This window comes from Melospiza georgiana, chromosome 8 (assembly GCF_028018845.1).
Source record: "Melospiza georgiana isolate bMelGeo1 chromosome 8, bMelGeo1.pri, whole genome shotgun sequence".
NCBI classification, from domain to species: domain Eukaryota; kingdom Metazoa; phylum Chordata; class Aves; order Passeriformes; family Passerellidae; genus Melospiza; species Melospiza georgiana.
This window is the reverse complement of record NC_080437.1, coordinates 10,863,742-10,881,163: the sequence shown is the minus strand read 5'-3', so window position 1 is coordinate 10,881,163 and position 17,422 is coordinate 10,863,742. Positions and strand designations below refer to the sequence as shown.

The following is a 17,422-nucleotide window of genomic DNA, read 5'->3' as shown; positions in this document are numbered from 1 at the left end:
TCAAGTCCCAGCATTTTCAGATGCATTGCTGACAGCCAAGATGGGCTTGCCACCTTTGTTACTTTGATTCCACAGTGAGCAGATGCCACCTATTGCCAACTCTTCCCATTTTATGGGTGTCACAATTTCTGAATGTTTCCATCATCTGAAGCTTTTGAGAAGATCCTACAAGAATTTTACCATTTAGAAGTTCCAGTCTTCTGACTGCGATCATAACCTTGAAAATCTCACAAAGGCTTGAACACCACCATTCCAGCTATACTGCTAAACAACATACAACCACTCATACAGTGTAGAGAAGGAATGACTTTTGAATACCAAAGCCAACAGGAGGGGGGCAAACAGAAAAAACATGTGTATGATTTCCAGCAGAGAGTTTCAGCATCCACTCTCCTTCTCTTTTCCTTCCTAAGCACCATAAAGACCTTTCCATTACAAGAAGGTCAGAATACTTCTGTCTCCACATCCATTTATAAGCACTGCTCCTCACACACTGAGGTTTAATAGTCTTGGTAATAAATAATAAATTTGTGCTAAATGGTAACCCAAAACCATCCAGAATATCAGATAGCACCAATTCTTAAAGACAACTGTCTCCTCTGAGCAGACAAGCTGACATTTGACTTATTTCTTCCATGGTAAAATTGAAAGAACATCCTAGCCATGCAGTTGTGTTTGCAGAGATTGTTTTTGCTTTTTAAAGTCAAGAATCTGTAGAATATACCTATCTCTTCTCCTCCCTCTAACAAAGGACCTCAAGTTCATCTTCTGATGGACTCCAAAAGAAAAAAAAAAAAGTTGGTGTGCTTTCTCTTTTTACAACACCTCCAATCTCCCTGTATCTAGTATCTGATTAATATAAAGCCCACTTTGTATTATTTAAAGAGTTTGCTTTGCAAGAGTAAAGACATTTCTGAACAATGTGCAGCTCAGGGTTTTTTTGTTTTGTTTTTAAAACCATGTCCTCCTTATATTTTTCCAAACTCCCAAACTGATGAAGTAACTGTTCAATTCTCTAAGTATTCACTGCCTTTCCTGATTCCAACCCCATGGATCAGATATCTAAGCTCTCTTACTAAACAACTTTATTTTGGTGAACTTCCTGATCTGCACCACTCTAGGTATGTCTGCATTAGCATTTAATTCAAATGAGGACTGCACTTTTGAAGTCCATCTCCCAAACAAGCCTCTTTTCCTTGCTTTGCTTTACATTGCAAAGCAGTCATCAAGTACATGAACCAGATTTCTTTTGAATAAAATCAGATCAGAGAAAGAGCTTCAGGTGTACATTGTACACGCTCCAACCACCAAGAGGAATTCAGCCACAGAATCAGACCAGGACCAGCTTGAAACAAAACTCCCACCACCTGTATAGCACTTATGCCAGGTTCTCAGCACCTGACAGGTCTGATCTTATTACACCACTCTGCTTGGTAATGTGGACACAGATTCTTTTATGACTTACTGAATTTTTGTGTCAGTTCCAGATTCATCTCTCCCCTTTTTAAAAGGAAAACTACAAAACCTCTGTCAGATATGGGACAGAAGTTAATGATAATTATTAAATTACAGGAGTGACCTCACAGTGTTCCTATTTCTTCCACTTCCTCATCAGCATGAAATGCTACTTGAGAACATACTCAATTTTACAAAAATCAATTTACTTAAATATTTATTTTTATACACTTATCCAAACTGCTTAATTATTAATATAAAAGTTCTTCAAAATGTTTAGCACCATTCTTGATGGCATCTTCCAGAGAAGTGCCATCAAGTGCAAAATGAAACAAGTGAATAAAATATTTGCACAACTATACCTTCACTGTATTAGAATTTGCAAACCTACAGCAACTATAAGAGGCACAACTTCAAAAGTACAGAGCCTCCCAGTGCTTGTCACTAGTTACATATTAAATCCAGATTTATCTACAAATTGTTCTTAATGCCCAGATTAAATTTAAGATCTTTACATATTATCAACTGAAAAATATCAGCACTCAGCTGGGGAAAAGAAAAATCAGAATAACATGAACACACTCACTACCCAGATAACCCAGAACACTGCAGATTTTCTGCCACTGGCAGGCCCCAGGGAACAGTGAGAATATCTGAAGTGAGTGGATTTAAAGCTCATTGAGGAGTGGGGGTGGTTCCCCTGCTAGCAGAGTGCAGGAAGCAGCAGCTCTGAGCAGGACAGACAGACCGCAGGGACTCGCAGCGGCAAAGCTCCAGTCAGTCTAACTTGCCTTGAGGAGCAAACTTACTCAGCCCGTGGATTCATTTTTTCTTGTCTTACCACGTATCTCCAGTTACTGCTTCCCTTCTCAGCAGCTCCAGTTTCTTCAGTTCCAGGGCCACATCCAGCTCATTCCCTCACCTGTCTCTTTTGATGCCAAAAACTTTCCTGGCACTTGATTTCTCCTGCGCTCTGTTCATTCCCACTCTGCTCCAACTGCCTCACCAGTTTCCAGGTTGATTACTTTATTCATCTTAAATTATCTTTCTTCCTGAAGGAGCCTGCTACTTGTTAAATGCAGTGTGTATTTAAGGAACAGAAGTTTGTAAGGTAACTTAAAGTAACATAAGAGTTAAACTATTTCAAGTGCAATTAAGCACATGATCATACAAGGACTCATTGGTACAGACAGGGTTAAGTACTTGACCATTCACTCCAGCTTCCAGTTACTTCTTTCCTGCTCTTTCACCTCCTCCAGCCATCCTCAGAGCACTTCTGCAGGGTGCCCACTCAGGTAAGCACACCTTTATTTCAATTTATCAAACAGAACTTGTTTTGGAGTTTCTGTAAATTCAAATCACGGCACAGACACAGGCTTGGGTGATATCAGACTCACAGATATCAGGGAAAAAAAAAGGTCAAAAGCATTCAGCATCTGAGACTTGGGGTGGGAGCAAAGGGGAAAAGGAGAAAAGTGTGTGGTGCTTGCAACACATCTCTGTGAGCAGTGTCAGAGTTCATGGCCAGCTGACAGCTCTGGTAACCAGAGATGGGAGAGGTTTCAGAAACAGAATTATTCCCCCCAGGTAAACTATAGCCCTAGACAATAGGCTTTTTGTTAGCAATCTATGCACAATGAAAATATGCTGCAGACCCATATGGTAGCCTGGAAGATGCTTCAGTTAACAATCTCATGACTGCCACTAGAAAATACAGCCAGAATTCTTGTCATCTGTTGCTTTTACAGGACTACTACTGCTCTGAAATACAAATTGAATTGCAAAGGGAAAGAAGCCATACCAAAGTTCCAACTTTTACTTCACAGTTCATGTCCAAATATAAGAATTTATTAAGGAAACCTTTTTCAACAAGTTTACATGTGGGCTGAACCCCCACAGCATGCTGGGAAAAGCAAACATCATACTGCATGGCAAATTTGGGGCTTGCTGGTTTTGTCTGTCAAACACTGAAGGTACATGAGCAAGAACATGTCACTGAACAAACAGCCCTTCCAAATACAATGAGACCAATTAATGAAATGAAATAAACTGGCTGAACAAACACTTTGCAGTCCCTGGACACCATGTCTTCCAGGTAGCAAGAGGGGAAAATGAGATCCTGAGACATGGCTCAAGCACATTTATTTGATCTTTGTGGCAAGGTAGTTCAAAATTGTTCAAAATCATGCTAGTAAAAATATACCTCCATGAAAGCTAATTTTAAAAATTACTTTTATACCTACCTTCCCTTAAGCTTTAATTAACAATCATTAAGTTATTCTTGCAAGGTATTAAAAATGCAAGGGATTATAAAACATTCAAGCACTTCATGTCTTACAGTTCTTCACATCTGTATTACACTGGTTTGGCCTTCCTATATATCTGGTCAAAACACTTAAATTAGTTCAGAATATCACTGATCTTTCCAGCACTTCCAGGTTGTTCTTGGAAAGCCTAGATTTTGTTGTTTTCATTGATTACTGCATGGATCCTTGACAGCAAAAAGCATTCTTAATCATTTGTGAGAATTTCAGAAATTCTACCAAGAAGCAATTTGAAGGAAATGAGATATCACACAAGACAGAAATAATACAGATTGAAACATCAACTGGGGCATTCCAGTACTAATCTAACCTGGCTGGTTGGTTGTGTAGGCAGGTGGAGTAATTAATGTGTGCTGCTGCCACTAATGGAATCAACTCCTGACTGACCTTGCACTCTGACAGAAAATATAGGACCAATCTGTACAATTTAAAAAACCCACAGAAACCTACAACTGTTTTTCCTTAACTCAGATCACCCTCTTTTTTGAGGGAGAAGTTATTCTCTATCTGAGCCATACAATCTTTTCCTTCCTGACTCTGTTTTTTATTTCATGAACATGACTAGCTGGAAGTTCTATCAATGGACCAGGCCTAGCACAGCAAAAAATTCTTTTGCAGAGCAGAGCTCCTCTTGCCTACTCAAGAGGTATCAGAAGACTCCTCACATCATTTGTCCCCTTTTGATAGGAGGGGAGAATCTGTGCCCTAGAACAACCTGAGCTTTTCCTTCTGAGGCATTACAACCATGCAAGCACACACAGACACGAGACACCCTGAAGAGGAAGCATCTGAAGGACCAACACACCATGTAGCAACTAAGCAAGCACTCTCCCCGCCCTTGTTAAACATTTTTGTTTTCATCATCTTCAATGCCTGTTGAGATAGAAGACAAAATGGTCTACACAATGAAGCTCCTGAAATATCACTGCCCCTGGGCGTAACCAGAAGTATAAGAGCACAAAAATTCCTGAGTAAGGTGGGACTGTGCAGTACCTGACAGGAAAAAAAAGCATTTTCCAGAATGACTGCAATGTGCATAAATTACAATACACCATATGTGGATGTGACAGCCTGGTCAGAGAACGGGAAAACGGGATTTGTTTTCTCACAATGAACTTGTGAGACTTTTTAGGGAGTTGTAGAGAAACGATGATAACTTGTTAGTATAAACAACCTGCAGGTGGTGTTTTCCTGTTCTGTGTTTCTGTTCTTCCCAAGGACTGTTTGTGAGAAAGATGTTTTTGTTAATTAGCCTATCAATTACAATGTGTGGAACCTATCTATAAAAGAATTTTCGTATTAAAGCTGCTGTCGTGCAAACCATCCTGGTGAATTTGTGTGATTTCTTGTTCAATGGTGAAAACCATACTCTCCACAGCATCCAGTGGCACAAATAATTCATTATAGGGGCCATGAGAATCCAGGCACAAGGCTCATTCTGCCTCATCAGCAGGGCTAGGTAACTCCACCAGGTCTCTATTTTGCCCTGGCAGATGTAATTTTCCATACCAGAAGGAGTCTAAGCCTCCTGATTTCTTAGAGGATATCTTCAGTGTTTTATTTTGGCATGCCTAGCTATATCATCTGTAGTCGTCTGAAGGACTCCACAAGCTCCTGTGCTCCCAGGAACACTGCAGAATTCCACTCAGTCTTCTTAAATATTATTCACCAGTGAGCCAGCAGAAGCTGAAAAATCAGCTCACTCTCCAAACTTCAGAGGTAAAAGGAATCTGACAACAGCTTGCTGTTAAAAGAAAAGCAGTTACCCTCAAAAGGAAACCCATCAGCCTGCAGCAGTGGTGACAAATCAAAGCCACCAGTTCATTCTGTGCTGAGAGGTGAAGTCAGAATTTGACTTGTCAAACTTTGTCAAGTAACAACTGGGCAAAGGCCTTTGCTGAGCAACTCCTTCTTTCATCACATCCCACAGCTCTCCAAGTATCCAAAAGAATTTCTCCAACAAATATCCTTGGTTTTCAAGAGAGATGTAAAACTCAACTGCTTTAGCACAAGTTTAGAGGTACCTGGCCCAAAGCTCCTCCACCCACAATCTCAGCCTCCTCTTGGGATACTGATGACAGAGTGGCCCCACAATTACAATTAAGTCTTCTGCTGTGCCTGACATCCCTGAAAACATAAGGCTGCTTGTGACACTACTGACTTCATAAGTCTTCCTGAGTTGCAAAACATTTTACCAAAAAACCCCCTACCCCAGGCTCCATGCTGTGTTAAACCATCCCCACATTTCCCAAGCTGCAGAAGTCACTGGGGCACACCTGCCACCTGCCTGGTGGGGTGCCTGTGTGGAGGGAAGCACCAATTCACCTGGATCACCTGGCACACAGACTGCAAGATGCACACTCTTATCCCAATGCTGATGCAGGGAATGCTGCCCAGAGTGCCACTTCTCCCTGACTAAAGAGCCAATGAAATTTAGCTTCTGCCCGTCCTGCAGGACATATTAGACCACATTCTGATAGGTGATCCTCTTCTCCCTCCCCCTAAGATTCCTGCAAAAGGTCAAGTATTTCTTCTATTTGTCTGTTTTACAGAGTAATTCAAATGGTGAGAAACATTTTCAGGAACCCTTCAATTTAAAAAGATAAATAAATTCTGTTACAACTTCAGAATTCCATGGTTTTGCAGACTATCAAAATACTATAGAGCAAACTACCTGAAAACTACACTACTGTTCTACCACGCTGCCTTATACCTCTGTGTGTGTAGGATTGATATTTTCTTTCTTAAATTTAAATTTTACATCTCAAATGTTTAAATTTTTAAGTAGTGTGATGGGTTGACTCAGATTGGATGCCGGGTGCCCAAAGGCACTGTCACTGTCCTCCTCAACTAAACAGGGAGAAGAAATATAACAAAAGGCTTGTGGGTTGAGATAAAGACAGGGAGAGATCACTCACTGATTAATGTCACAAGCAAAACAATTTCAACTTGGGAAATTAATCAAATTCAATCAAATTGAAATAGGATAACAAAAAATAAAACCAAACCTTAAAAACACGTTCCCTCCATCCTCCCCCTCTGTTTGGACTCAACTTTAGTCCCAAAATCTTTACCTCCTCCCTGCATGTGGAGCAGGGGGACAGGGAATGGGGACAGCAATCAGCTCATCAGGCACTGTCTCAACTGATCCTTCCTCCTCCTCACACACTTCCACTGCTCCAGCAAGAGCTTCCTGCCCTAGGAAACAGTTCCCCCATGACTAAACCAATGTGACTCCTTCCCACAGGCTGCAGTTCTGCATGAATTGCTGCAGTGCAGATTCCTTCCATGAGCTGCAGTCCCTTAGGAGAGGGCTGCTCCAGCAGAGGTTCCTTCCACAGCATCACAAGGGCTGCCAGCAAACCTGCTCCAGCATGAGCTCCTCTGTCCATGGGCTCACAGCCTCCTTTGGGCATAAATCTGCTCCAGCATGGGGTTCTCTGTGGGCTGCAGGTGCAACTGTGCTCCATCCTGGACCTCCATGGGCTGCAGGGGCACAGCTGCTCTGGCACTTGGAACACCCCTACCCCTCCTTCTCCACTGAGCCTGGTGTCTGCAGAGTTTTTTTCTTTCTCTGACACATTCTCCCTCCTCTCTGCAGGCGCAGTTGCTACGCACAGGAATCCTTCCCTCGCTCACAGTGTTATCCCAGAGGCACTGCCACCATCAGTGATGGGCTGAGGCCTGGCCAGCAGTGGGTCCCTCCTACATCTGGCCAGCACTGGGGTCATTTGACATGGGGGAAGTTCCTGGCAGCTTCTCACAAGGGTCACCCCTGGAGCTGCAACAAAAACCTTGCCATGCAAACCAAATCCACACACACAAAACCATGTGAAACACAGGTTGCAGGCGGGCTAACTTCTGACAAGAAACACAGGTCACAGGAACACACAGATGGGAATGACAAAACCTTTCCAACAAGATCACTGCCTTCAGCAAAGCACTAGGAGCTATCAGCTCAACAGCTCTGAACACATGGAAGTGTGACAGATTCTGTAAGGAAATCAGGAGACACCTCAGACACCACTCCCACCACAGCAAGGTTAAAGGCCTTCACCATGAGCACACCTATCAAGTATGTAAGTTTTTCTATAGGAAAGTACATGAATTACACACTGACATTTAAGAGTACAATAACTCTCATGAAGGAACCTTTGGAGTCCACATTACATCCAGTCTCCTGCTTTCTTTAAATCACTAACTACAAAACACCACACAGGCATGTAAAAATATTTCAAATTATTCTAGACAACTTGAGAATTCATTTGGACCATATGTAGTATCTAAAACTTCGATATTTGGGTATTTTCATAGATTCCTTTGGACAAAACTTCAGAAAGTCATAACCCCATAGTCTTTTAATGCACAATGTTACACATGGTTGTCTGCAGGAACGTTTGGCTTTCCACAATTAACTGAAGCTCCTGAAACAACTGTAAGTCTTTGGCAGAGAAGATACACAACTAAATGCTTTACCCTTTTTTGTAATTCAGTGGTAAAACATCCCCACCTTTCTGTACATAAAGTGAAAGAATGCTTTATAATCCACATGACCATGTGAAATTACCTTGGTAGCCTTTACTGTACTTCATCTCAAGCAAACTGAACTTTCCTTCATCCGTTTACAGGTACTGTAAACTTCTCCTGATACAATGAGACCAATTCATTATTCAGACAACTGAATATTATCCCCTGAAAACAAAAGTCCTCTTTTTTTGCAAAAGTGGTTACACACAAGAAAGCTATAATTATGGAATCAACTCTTTTAGAAAAATGTTTGTACTAGGGACTTGTTGGAGCATACTTGGTCTCTGAAATTTCTTTAAACATTGTTATTTCAGAAGGAAAAAAAGCCAAATGGAAATTAGAATTGTGGAATATCCTGAGTTAGAAAGGACCCACAAGAAATCACAGAAGTTCAGCTCCTGCACAGGACCACCCCAAGAGTCACACCATGTGCCCAAGGGCATTGCCCAAACGCTTCTTGAACTCAGCCACCTTGGAGCTGTGACCCTGCCTTGGGGAGCCTGTCCCAGCCACCCTCTCTGGATGAAAGCCTTTTCTAATATGCAACCTCAACCTGCCCTGGCTCATCTCCAGGCCACTCCCTTGGCTCCTGTCAGTGTCACACAGAGCAGAGATGAGTGCCTGCCCCTCCTCTGCCCCTCAGGAGGAAGCTGTGACTGCAGTGAGGTCTGTCCTCAGCCTCCTCCTCTCCAGGCTGAGCTGACCAAGGAACCTCAGCCTCTCCTCCCCTCAAGGCCTCCCCTGGACACTCTCTAACAGCTTTCCATCTTCCTTGTATTGTGGACCCCAGAACTGCACACAGGACTTGAGACAAGGCTGCACCAGGGCACAGGGACAATCCCATCCTCGACCAGTCAGTGATGGTGTGCCTGATGCACAATTAGAAGAAGTTTCTCAAGTAATAAAACCAGCTGGATATTTGCTGAAGTATTCTTTACTCACTAGAATTTTCGGAGACATGAGCATAAAATAATTTCCATCCTTACCATTTGCATGATGATACAGCCCTTGATTTGCAAGTCTAAACTCAGGCCACCATGGCCTCAACATCTGCCCCAGCTGAGGTGAACAGGTTGGAGTAATAATACACAGCAAATAATCCACAAGAGTAATTCAGTGTAGATACTAAGGTGCTCAAAAGTCCTCAGCCATTTCAGCTATTAAGTCTAACAACTATTCATTCTGAATGCTAGAATGTTACACTGCCTCTAGTTCTTTGGTCACCATATTATGAATACTTTCAACTTGACCTAAGATTTCTAATGACAGATTTCTGAAATACTCCATCCAGAACAGACCTGAAGGGCACAAACACACACAGGGCAGCAAAACCCATCACCAGGTTCCTGCACATGCTGTACAGTTATGTAATATCTAATCTGGCCTCTTGCATTTCCTATTGATTTGTGTATTTGGAAGCAATGGTGAAGAATTCATCACATCTCAAATTCTCTTAAAATGCACAGGAGTCCTGGTGCCCTCAACAAGGATTTGAAAGAAAACTAAGCTGCCTTTTTTCTCCCCCTTAGCAAAGCCACGATAAAAACTCATTGTGGTAAAAGGTGGTGACAGGCCACTTGCAGAGAACAATGCAGATCTCTTCTGGTTAACTGCCTGGGAACAGGTTCATTTTGTACAGCAACACCACCTTCCACCAACAAACACTAAAGGAGAAGGGCTGTATCCTGGAAAAAAAAAAAAAAGACTTGAAAAAGAATGGCTAAATTAAATCCACGGCACCAGAGATGTCCCTGCTGAGAACTGTGCCACACCTGGTACCCTGCACACTCCTCCACCTGCTCTGACAATGCTGACATGAGCTAACAAACCTGACTGCTGCTCTCCTTCAGACACATCTCCATTCTTTATTTTGGAAGTCAAGGCATCATCTCACCCTGTGGATGGACAGGGTGTTCCCAAGAGGGTCCTGATGAGCACAAGTGATCCTTCACTGCTGTGCCTCTTAAAGACATCCCTTTCTACAGAGGTGAGCACAAAGCCTATGGAAGAAAGGGGAAAAGGGAGAAAAGAGGCATAATTTGATTTTTAGCCAATTAAGCACTCCTGGGGTTGGAGAAGACCCCTGAGATACAGCCACAGTTTTAATACATGCTTTATACCATGCATACACACCAAGTGAGAAGTTATTTTAGTCTTGGTATGTAGGGAAAGTAATTTAGACTTCAGTGTGTTCCAGAGTGGCTTGAAAAATAATATGAAAGCTTTTCCATCAACATTGAAAGACAGCATCAGAAAAACATGAGCAAGCATTCGTGACAGTTGCTGTTCAATCATGGTTTTGAAAAACTCATGCTTATTTTAGCTCTGGAAAGCTTGTCCTGCTGCAAGAAACTTAAGATACTTGACATTGTTGCTTTAATATGACTTCTAACAAAAAACCCCAACCAGCCAAAAAACCCCCAAACCCACAAAAAACAAAACCCTCTGACTCTTGCAGCTTTTTCTATTTACTGAAGACACAAGAGCCAGCAGCTGACATTTGAATCTCATCTAAATTCAAACAGGAAATACACTTTAAGGAGTTATCATCTGCAGACTGATTCACCCTTGATGCAGTGGATTCTCCCTTCTGAGAAGCCTTCTAAATGCACAGGTAAGAGCATTTATGGCACACAGGGCTAGGAACTGATGTTGTTTCCTTTTGCCCATGAACAGAGAACAGTCCCAAGCACAATTACTCAGAGCTGAATACAACATCCACACTGCTCAGCCCAGCCAAGCAGAGCTCCCCCATGTACAGGACCAGTTTGAGAACAGTGGAGACAAAGTTCCACTGCACGGGGCATGGACCAGCACAAGAAGGATTTTTTCTTTCCATCTTTGTCCCATTTGTAGCTAATTAATACTATTTAAACTCTTTAAAAAACCAAACTTCCAAAAAAGATGAAAGCGGAACTATTTCAGCTGTTTAAATTAGTACACCATGTGATGTATATTTTTCAACAAAAAGCTAAAACAATTTTAACAGATACACTTTAAATTATTAATTACCCTAAGTATTTTTTCTTTCTCCATTTTTCCTTTGGTGGGGAAAAAGGAAAACAGAGCATCTTTTTATGTTCCCTTAACTTTCCTACTCAAATAAATGAATAAAATTCTTGTTTTAATCAAGGAATAATAAGAAAAGGAGTTTGAATAGAGAGGTAACCTCTGTCCCTCTCTACACTGAGAATCATCTGCATTCTATTAAACCATCAAGCCATTTGTATGTTATCCAGGGTTAACATATAAAATAAAAGACCAGCAAAATATTTCACACTGGTAGCTTCTTTACTGGCTATGCTGAAGCTCTACATGGACCTCAGCTGATTTAACCCTTCAGATGCATGACATCTATTTTATAAAAGTATACAGGCAACACTGCAGCAAAGTGTTTTTCCCTGCAGAGCAGCTGCCTCCTCCTCCTAAGCAATGTGGAGAACTGTTCATAAAATAGCAATCAATACTGTGAAATTGAGGGGAAGGCAGCAAAGATTTCCAAATAGGATTGCTGGGTTATCTTTTCTTAGAGATTTCTTTGTTTTTACCTTCTGTAACACAGACTACAGACTACACACACCACTGCTCAAAGACTGCAAGACAATGGCCCAGCTGCAGACAAACATCTTTTGGGCTCAAAAGGAATTCAGCCACATCTGGGTATATGCTCAAAAGAAATTTTTGAAAAAAAGTTTTTTTTTGAAAAAAGAAAGTTTTGTATATGACTTACAGACTTCACTAACAGGAGCCCTCCTTGAATATTTTCATCCTTTAAACAGGTAACAACAATGCAGCTGAAGTGTCACTCCTCAGGTTGGTCCTTTCAGCATAACATAATTTCCACTGAACCACAAAGCTACTGAGCTTCCCCACTCCTTGAAGACAGAAATTTCAGCCCACTAATGAACTGGAACTTCAGCATTCTCTGTTTGACAAGAATGCAAGACACTTGGAAGTGATGATAGATTTCAACACTAGATACTTTCCAAAAGTATTTAAAATAGAAATAGAAAAGAATCCCAGTTCAGGGCAGCAGCTTCCTTATTCAGGTAAAGAAAGGTGAAAAGCTGTCCAAGGGCAAACTGGAAGCAAACAACAAAAAAGTCACTTTTTCCTGAAGGGTTTTATAAAGGATGGATTAGTTATTTACATTTTATTTCTGTTTTTTTCTTTACAGCAAGATGCATAAATTAAAACTACTATATATATAACATATAATTAAACAAGACTGCAAAAAGAAGATATAGATGCATATATGTACACATACACACTAGCATGACAACTTTTGCTTGTTCAAATCCAAAATGTAATTGTTGGAACAAAATTGCAGGAAAAATGTACAGACTGGGGATTCAAAATGTGAAAGATTACATGCCTTACAAAGCCAAGGAGGAACAAGTTCAGTATTCCTATTTTTTAAAAATGTAAAAGGACATTAAAAAAACATATGTATGGAGTCTCTTTCTTATAAACCACAGAAACTTTGGAATGATGAAATGACTTTTCACCTTACTATAAGCAGCTTTGAAAATGACTAAAACTGAGACAGAATTACCCAGTCTGCAGCAGCAGGCTCTATTGATAGGAGCATCTTTCACAGAAACACACAGCTTTCCTTACTATCAGCCCTGAGCCAACAATGGGTTACTTCCCATTGCATTGCTTTAACAGTGAAGGTTCTCTAAAATAAAGAATGTACCCCAGGTATGCCCCTGCATTTACTTCAGGTGATTTATTCAAGTAGATGTGAGTGCAAGTCAGGAAACACTTTCCAGCACACAAGGAAGTCTGGAAAGTCTGACTTGGTTCTGCTGTCTCTAAAAGAGTTACAAGATAAAACAATAAAAGTTACTTAAGTAAGCAGAAATAAATGAGATTGTTTAAAAAGAAGCTCTGCTGAATAGAAGCAGTACTCTTGCACATTCCTTCTACCATTAGTATATTCTCAGAACTAAAATAGAACAAATATTTAAGTATATTTAAACAGAACCACACAACAAGTCAATAACAAGCTTACAGCTCAAAAACAGAACTTGAAAGATATAAGCAGTGTAACTAAATCTTAATGAGAGCAGCATGCAATCATATTCTGGCAGTCACCAGAGCAGATGCCTGCACCACTGTAATGTAAGCATCTCCATAACCCAACTCCTCCTTATTTAGAAAGAAGAATATCTGGGGTTAGGACAAAAAGAAAAGTTTGGAGTTGCAGGAAACACAGGAAAGGGTGAGTTTAAGATGCTGTCATGTATTTTGCTTGAGCATGTATGTCTGGAAATCAGGTGAGACCCAGAAATTCTGAAGTTCTTTAAAATACAGGATGTGTCTCTAATAAACCAGAATATGGTATGATAATTCAGTGACCTGATTAAGCCAGTTCTGACTGTCAGACTGCCAAAACCCTGTGTAGATCAGACTATATGTATGGGTCTTGGCCTTTCCTAAAAGCAGAGAAGGCAGTGGGGAAATAGGGAGGAAACAATGATGTCAGGGGACATAGATATGTATGACCTAACACAAAAACTCCTAATAGTGTCCTTGGACACTGCTAACTCCTGCCAAGGCTTGCAAAGGCATCCAGTGGCCTTGGGATATTTTGTGTTTCCTGAGATAACTAGGGAGGGGGAAAAGGCAACCACATAACACACATTCTTCAAAATACTGCTCAAAAAGCTTCAAAATTCAAGTGTTCAGAAATTCTCCTGATGAATTAAGAGCTTGCAGGCTTTCCTTGTCTACATGCCCCCTCAGGGGGAAGGTTTATCTCTCTGTCAACAGACCCTAATGCTTTGCAATTTGTACAATGACAGTATCAGAGTCCAGCAAACAGGTCTGGCAGAGGTGGGGGCTTCCTGGCTGGCCATAGAGGTGTGTTTTCTTCTGCTAAATAAGCTGAAAGGTGTTTTCTTCTGCTAAATAAGCTGAAAGCTGCTCACAGTTCCTCTTTGTTAAAAGATGTGAAATATTTATAAGCTATCTTAAGAGGAACATTCTTAGATACTGTAAAATAGCAGCAGTTTGGATATGTAATTCTTATCACACTACTTGTAACCCGAGCCCAGAACTGACAAACTGAAAACAGCCTCAGAATCCTGGATCTGCCTCCGGGAGGGAGAGGTCATGGAAAAAAAAATAAAAAAAGGCATCTGATAATTTGAAAACTGCATGATCAAGATGCTTTCAAAGCTCCAGAATCTGTTGCACCAAGGCCAGTGAGAACATGAGCAGGATGAGGCAATACCCTTCTGCTGACAGATGAGTTGACAGATGAGACTTTCAAAGGTGTATCAAGAAGAGCAGGAAGAACAAGAATTCACCCTCCATCAGCTTCAAAGGTCACAACAAAAAACTGTTTATCAGCAATGTACAGGGGAAGGTGTCTTGCAAAAATTAAATAGCTACCAATAGTTATAGTTTCTATACTTTGACTGGGATGAAGAGGAGGGAGATTGTTTAGAATAATCAAACAGGTAAGGAAAAGATGTGGACAAAGAACAGCTTTTTTTTTACCTACTGCTCATCTCCAGATGGAAGCTAAAATACCCCAGAACTCAGCCTACCTAAAACCCAAACAGCAAGGGAAGGACTCAGCCCAAAGCTCCCCAGCCTCACGGTGCTCCTTCAGGCACACACATGAGAAACCAAAATGTCACTGCATGTGAAGTGATGACAAACAATCTTTCCATCACTGCACAGAGTACATTTTTTTACAGGTTTTCCAGCACCTGGATTATTTAAAAAATATTTTCTACATTAAAAAAATCCCTTAGATTTTACAATTTTTAAACTCCTTCATCAACTGTAAATATTAGAAGTTTTCACATAGGCTATAATTGTGTATCTAAAGTTCAGTGTATTTTGATGAGCTGCAAGTTCAGACTGTTCTCATGTTATGTTTTTATGAGAAATGATTGTGTCAAACACCAATCATACAGCAGCAGGATACACAGCTACCATTGAAAAAGAGATAAAAAGCTCTCCAAGCCACTGTCAGCAAGTGAAACTAAAATAGTTTATGGAGAACCTTGGAAGTGCTAGATTTCTGCTACTGCAGTACTGCAAAACAGTGCACAATTGTAATGGGAAGCTTCTTATAATCTAGTCTTATCTTTATTACATTTATCTTACATTATTTTATCCTCCTTTAAAAGGCTTTCTCAGATGCTGCTAATCAAATGAAATATCAAAAAAGCCACTTTTAACATGAGAAATTTTTCCAATACAGCTGTTACAAAGAATATATCAGTGGAGGAACCATTTTCACTTTTTTCTTTAGCTGAGTCTCTCCAAGATCACTGCTGTTTTCTGACAATAACAATACTTAAATTGATCAAACCTACGGACATATGCAAAATCAAAGAAAAAGACATGGAAGAAAGCCCAAAATTCCAAGAAAACTGACTACTTTTTAGAAGACTGAGTTATTGCAATAAAGCACACAACAACACAAAAATACCTAGTGAAAAAAACGCAGTTGTATTCCCTTGATAGTTTCTTGAGTTTTTGATGAAACTACAGCCATATTTGATAAAGCTTTCTAGTTCACAGATATGTTCTATTTCTCATTGATGCTGCAATAAATCCTAATTAAAAACAGTAACAAAAAGGAAAAATGAAACGTGCAGTTTTAAATAAAAGCCAAGAAAGACACCAAATGCTTGTATTTCCACCTTCTAATGATGTTTGGAGGGGCAAAAAAGGCCTCAGAAGAGAAGTAAGAGCTGCAGAAGTGCTGCCAATACACAAGGTAAACAAATAAAGGAACGTGGGGACAAATGTTTCTGCAGGGCCTTTGTGACTGGGCAAGGGTGATGGTTTTAAATGTGTGGTAGGTTCAGACAGATATGGAGAGGTTTTGTTTGCCACGAGGCTGTGAAACACAGGTGGCCTGGGGAGGTGGTGGATGCCTCCTCACTCCTGGAAACATTCAAGGTCTGCACGGACAGCTCTGAGCAGCTTGAGCTACTTGGACATGTCCCCGTTCACTGCAGGGATTTGGCCAAGATGTTTTAGAGATCCCTTCCAACACAAACCATTCTGTGACTCCATGAATGTTCTGGTTTGGGCTTAATTTACAGTCACCATGTTAAAAGTAAACACAACTTGCCAGCTGCCACTAGTCCTTTGGAGCTATCTCCATACATTTATGTATGCACAGCACAGAAACTGTCATTTTCAAGCAATCAGAATTGAAGGAAGTAGCAAAAAGAAGACAGGATAAGAGATCTTAATGCCAGTACACAATTAATACCTGAAAAAAATACAAAGAACCAGGGAAAATGGTTCTTGCCTTTAGTATTTGGGGAATTTTCTCATTTAGTAATTTGCCTTAAGGCTTCTCATCCTCTACCAAGTTCCAGCATGGTTTATTTAACAATAAGGATTCTGTGGAGTTGAGTGGTAACATTCACATTTGATAACACTGCCAAGAAAAATCCAGTTGGAAAAATAACACAATTATTTGCTTGTAGAAGACTTGCAGAAGGCCAGAACACCAATACAAAACCAGTCACAGTTTATTACACATTATAACAGAAATGATACCATTGTCTTCTCTTGAGTTTGAAAACTTGACATGCATAAATTCATGCTAAAAAAACTACAGTCAGTTTTCAATTATATCCATATAAAACCAGTTCCCTACCAGGGGACAACAAGCAATAGTTGACCAGGCAACAGGGACTAGGTAACAGTTCTACCCAGAGCCATTTCCTACCCTGCACCACAAAAACAAGGAACAGAACTACCCACAGGTCCCTTTGAAATAAACTCCCTCATTCTAAGCCAGACAACAGGATTGTAACACTTGCAGAAAATCAGGGGACTCACAAGAAGTACATTAAAAGTTACTCCTTTTCTGGCAAATTATTTGTGCAAACCACCGCCAAATCTAATACTGAAGAAAAAACACTTCAGAACTTCAACATTTTTTAAAGTCTTTCCATTGTTTCAAATATACTCTTCAAACAATAGCATTTAACATCCATTGCATTATGTTATCTTCCCCAGGTCACAAGCACCCATAATTTAAAAAACCATAGGTAGCAATTGCTTTAGCACAAGACTATGTACAGTTATTTCTGCTAATACAAATGCTAAGATTGAAAATAAAATAG

At 40.5% G+C, this 17,422-nt stretch overlaps 1 protein-coding gene across 2 annotated transcripts in view; it reads right to left on the bottom strand.

Annotated features, from left to right (window-relative positions):
• BMPR1A (bone morphogenetic protein receptor type 1A) overlaps positions 1 to 17,422 on the bottom strand; it is a 73,785-nt gene that overhangs the window by 37,239 nt on the left and 19,124 nt on the right. The window lies entirely within an intron of this gene.